Source organism: Fukomys damarensis, unplaced genomic scaffold (assembly GCF_012274545.1).
Source record: "Fukomys damarensis isolate Sample0158 unplaced genomic scaffold, DMR_v1.0_HiC HiC_scaffold_4, whole genome shotgun sequence".
Classification (NCBI taxonomy): domain Eukaryota; kingdom Metazoa; phylum Chordata; class Mammalia; order Rodentia; family Bathyergidae; genus Fukomys; species Fukomys damarensis.
Genome location: NW_022900916.1, coordinates 66415907 through 66420822, shown reverse-complemented (window position 1 = coordinate 66420822; position 4916 = coordinate 66415907). Strand labels below are relative to the sequence as shown.

The 4916-nt window shown below is 39.7% G+C and overlaps 1 protein-coding gene and 1 pseudogene across 15 annotated transcripts in view; one reads left to right on the top strand and one right to left on the bottom strand.

Annotated features, from left to right (window-relative positions):
- The window catches only part of Adam22 (ADAM metallopeptidase domain 22), a 198934-nt gene that overhangs the window by 12399 nt on the left and 181619 nt on the right, over nucleotides 1-4916 (top strand). The gene's annotated exons all lie outside the window — the stretch shown is intronic.
- On the bottom strand, nucleotides 816-1643 carry LOC117283993 (annotated as a pseudogene).

Below are 4916 nucleotides of genomic sequence, written 5' to 3'. Positions count from 1 at the left end.
TTTTTTTTTTTTTTTTTTTTGGTGGAACCGGGATTGAACTCAGGACCTTGCGCTTGCCAGGCAGGCGCAGACCCACCTGTTCCCTATGAATTCGTGGCATAAACTCGGGCTATAGCTCTGCTGTGAAGCTCCTAATGAGCAGCTGAGTGCCCTAAGCCTGACTTAAAAAATAAAAAAAATCATCCTGTGTTGTAAGGATGATTTTCTTAATTGAACAGGTGTGTGGTTCCTTTACTTCAGAGGAACAATATTTGGAGCAGATTCTAATTACACCCAGTTAATGGTGTCAGGCCTTTACTCTTTAGGGTTTTTCTCCCTGAAAGATGTAAGATATTGCGCAGATGTGCACCCAAATGGCCACAAATTTATGAAATATTTATATTGGCTTGAAAATCCTCTAAATCACTTTTGGGGCAAGGTGGATCAAAATATTTTATTAAAAAACTTTTTTTTCCCTGTTGAGTTTATTGGTACATTTAAAGCAAACAATACAGTTATTTATCACTGGGATCTTGTGTCTTTACATAATATGTCTTGGTTCTTATTTTTTCCCCAGACCCCTGCCCTCCCTGAGCCCCTTCACCCTTCCCTATTTACAAAGACTTTGTGTCCATTTTTTCCTTTTTTCATATTTTTTGTTTTCCCTACTTGTTTCCCCTCCCCTCTCCTTCCCATTTCCCCTTTACCCATTTTCTTCCTATGTCATACTCTCAATTAATACCATTTGAACCTTATTTACACTTAGATTTAAGATATATCAAAATAAATGGAAGTCAGTATATGGGACTTCAGTTAAATAAATTGTTTAAAGTACCCTAAAAATAAATAAATAAATTTCTGGCCCAGGAACTCTTTTTGTAGATATAGGCAGACACTGTTTTGACAATTTGTTTTTCTTCCTCTTTCGTTAATCGATAGATGTCCTTTTGCAAAGAAGCATAGTCTGTTGCTGCCCCATTTGCTTTTTTTTGTAATGCTGGCATTTTGTCTGTAAAGTTCTGTTCTCCTTTTGAAGATCTTCCTATATATATATATATAAAATAGTGAGATTATATAATAGTGAGACACAGGGTCTCACTATGTAGTTGAGACTGACCTGGAACTCACTGCATAGCCCAGGCTGGTCTCGGACTCACAGCGATCCTCCTGCCTCAGCCTCCTGAGTGCTGGGATTACAGGTGTGCACCACCATGCCCGGCTTCCATTACATTTTGTTGCTGGCAAACCCTATGTAGAGATTCATCTCCCAGTTCACCAGTTTTGTATTTCACACTCTCCATAATTTGTTCCAAGTCCTTAACTCATTGTTCCTGATCTGCTGCTGGGCTTTGTTCTATCTGAAGCTTATCTTTAAGGTGATGGTTAGTTTCTATGAGATCTTGTATCACGTTCTGTTGCCTTTCTGTTTCTTCAAATTCTGCCTCAAACTTGGTGATGACTTTAAGATCTATTCTTTTGACTAGGCACAAAGATGTTAAGCCGTGCCTCGTAAACAGCATGTTTATGATTTCCCACTCTGCTTCCTCCTGCTTGGTGTCTGTACCTTCCTCTTGCACTTTACACTGGTCTTGCAAGTTATTGCAATGAAATGAATACCTGATGAGACTCATGTTTGAAACTGGATCCTCACCTTTCTCAGTCATTCTGCACCAGCAGACCCTCCACCTCTGATCGGCGGGGTCCCCACCTTGACCCTTACTGCTGCCTGGGAGGCCAGCTAGTTGAGCCCCTGATGTTTCTCAGTGTGCAAAAAGTCATCTTACCTTGACAGAACTGGGCATTTTTTTCCTGAAAATTCAAGGGAATGGTTGGGCAAACATTCATTTTTCCCCCAAGACAAGCCTCACCAAAGAAGATTGTGACCTTCGTCATCATAAAGTTGTGGCCTCGACTTGCTCAGGTGCGTTCCCTGGAGTACTAGCCTTAACCAGGGCCATGTCTTTTGGGGCCAGCTTTACAAGCTCTGTGAGCAGCCGGCCCCCAGGCCCCTCGTTGTTAGTTTGCTTTTACAAAGTTTTTGTAGAAATTTCTAAAATGGAAATTCAGGTGATTTTGTCACTTCCTTTTTGGAATTCATTGGATTGTCACTAATTATGTTTGAAATTTGGAAACAGTAGATATTTTTATACTGTTAAGTTCTTCCAATGTCATGAATTTTCTTATTTGGCCTTTGATTTTGATTTATTATATGAATGGTTTCCACTGTTAAAAGTAATTTTTGAAGGCAGAGAATCACCTGTACTTTGCTATGTTGGATAATTCATTGTTGAGCCTTGTATGGTGCTGCACTCTCGAGTTGGGACTACAAAACGGAATTATGTGTGCTGTTTTTATCTAAATTATTAAGGCTGGAGAGACCTGGCTGGCCTTCTTTCTGTAAAGTAGTTTCATTCCCAAGTGTTTCTTTGAAACTACTTCTGAGATTTGCCTTCCAGCCTTTTCTGTTGCCATTCTCTTCCTGCCACTGACTGATCCACCACAGCGGCACCAGGACAGTTGCTATTCTGGGCAGAGCTACCTTTCACTTAACCCCATTCACACAGCTTCCTGTGGAGGGCTGGGGCTGTCACTGGGAGGGCAGAGAGAACCTCTTCTCAGAGGCAGGCAAAAAAAAGGGCAAGTCGTTTTTCCTTGGTTGAAGGCACCTTGCATTATGCCTCAGGATGAAAATCCAGGGGAACATCTGCGATCAGGTGAAATCAGATCTCTGCTCAAGCTGTGGTCTGATGCCCGTGGCTTGACAGTGCCTCTCCTGAAGTGTGGTGTATCAGCTTTAAACAGCATCACCAGGCAGCAGGTTCACTCCAGCACTAGGTGAAGAGTAGATTGGATTGTACAAGTTTCTTGTTCAACCTCTGGCTCCTAATCCTAAAAAGGCCAGACAGTGGTTTTTAGGAGTAGGGCAAACTGACTGGCAGGAAACTTGTAGGGGCACAGCTCTGTAATGAATAGCTTAAGGTGGGCTTGATTGCTTTTCTATTCTGGCTTAAGCTTCCCCAAGGGTTAGAAGAACTCTGAATGTTTGTGTGGACACTGTCCCTGAAAAGGCAGTGCTGCTGTCTTGCACATTCTAGTTCCATTGTTTGTGGACTTCTGCTAAAGAATGCATTTTAAAGCATTTCTAGCCTAAACATTTAAGATTTAGTCCCTTCTGCTATTCCATTGCCAACTATTGAAATAGATTTGCTGTTATATTATTTAAAATTTTTGTTATCTACAGTCATAAATGGGACTTGTATTAGCCCTTTTTTGGATCAAAGGTAAAAAAAGATATAAAATGAGAAGTTTTTATTTATGTTACCTTGTATAGAATTTTATGTATACTTATATACCATATATATAAAATATGCATATAATTATAAAATATTATATCAAGTAGTAACATGATAAAGACTAGCACTCATAAATCAGTAGTCAACATTCTACTTAAAAATAAATACTAGAGACAGTCCTGCTACCAAAAGCAGCAGGACAAAAATCTCATTTATACTGTTTAGAAGTAAAAAAAATATATTTGTATATTTTTTATATATTTTAAAAATATATATGATGTTTAGTAGCCTTATGTTTATCCTAGCTGGTCTAGGGACACTTTTAGAGTGAAATATTTTATAGATTTTTTTTTTGTGATGCTTGTTGTCCGGGGTACCTTGGTTCATGAACTTAATTCTTTCCACGATTCTGGTGACTGCTTGCAATTTGGTTGCAACTAGAATTGTGGAAGGAGTTCTGCAACCAGAATCATGGAGAGAATGAAGTTCATGAACTGAGGCGCCACAGTATTTGGTTTAATTAGGAATTTTTTCCTCCTTCCTTCCTTCTATCCTACCTACATATAGAACTGGGGCCTTGCACATGAGCATGCTGGAGAAGCACTGTACCACTGGGCTATACCCACAGGCATTAGTTTTACTTTTGAGGCAGTCTCACTAAGTTACTCAGGCTGGCCTTGAACTTGTGATCCTCCTGCCTCAGCCTCCCAAATACTTGGGAAGGAAATTGTACTTTTGCCCCTGTGTCTATCTGTTCACCTGCTTATGGGAATTTAGACACCCTCCCACCCCATTTTTGGCTATTTAGAATAATGTTGCTTTGAACATTTATGTGTAAATCTTTGGGTAGATGCGTTACTTCATTTCTCTTGGGCGGGTATCTAGCAGTGGAATGTTTGGATCACATAATATTTTAGGTTTAATTGTTTGAGAAAGGTTGACCAGTTTTCCAAGGTGGATTTTTAAAATTATTTTAATGGTTCTATAACTTTTTTCTATTGCTATCATGTCAAGATAAGTATTTATAAAAATTTAGAGTTTTGGTTTATGCTTATTGCAAATCTGAAGAGACTTCTCTTGGCTAAGATCTTATTGTGTTTTTGATTTGTAATAAAACTGCCTTTGAAATACATACCGGCCTTTTGAAACTTCTTCAGGGGTAAGATTTTAAGTAAGATTCAGGGGTAGAATACTGTAAGGAAATTTAGTCAGAACTCATATTTCTTTGACCATAGCTGAGACACGTTTCATTTCTTCTTCTTCTTTCTTCTTTCTTCTTTCTTCTTTCTTCTTTCTTCTTTCTTCTTTCTTCTTTCTTCTTTCTTCTTTCTTCTTTCTTCTTTCTTCTTTCTTCTTTCTTCTTTCTTCTTCTTTTCTTAAAAAAACAAAACAGGAAAGCTTTACTTGGCTCCTGATTTTGCAGGTTTCAGACCAGGACTGATTGGCCCCATTGCTCCCAGCCTGTGCCAGTGGAGCACATCACGAGGCATGCGGAGGGGCTGGGAAGCAGCAGGAAGTGAAGAGACTGGTCCCCAGTATCCCCTCAGTGGCACCCCTTTGATGAACTGAGACCGCTCACAGGGCCCTTTAAGGCCTTTACAGCTCCGCCCCCAAGAGTACCTGGGCAGGGGACCAAATATATAT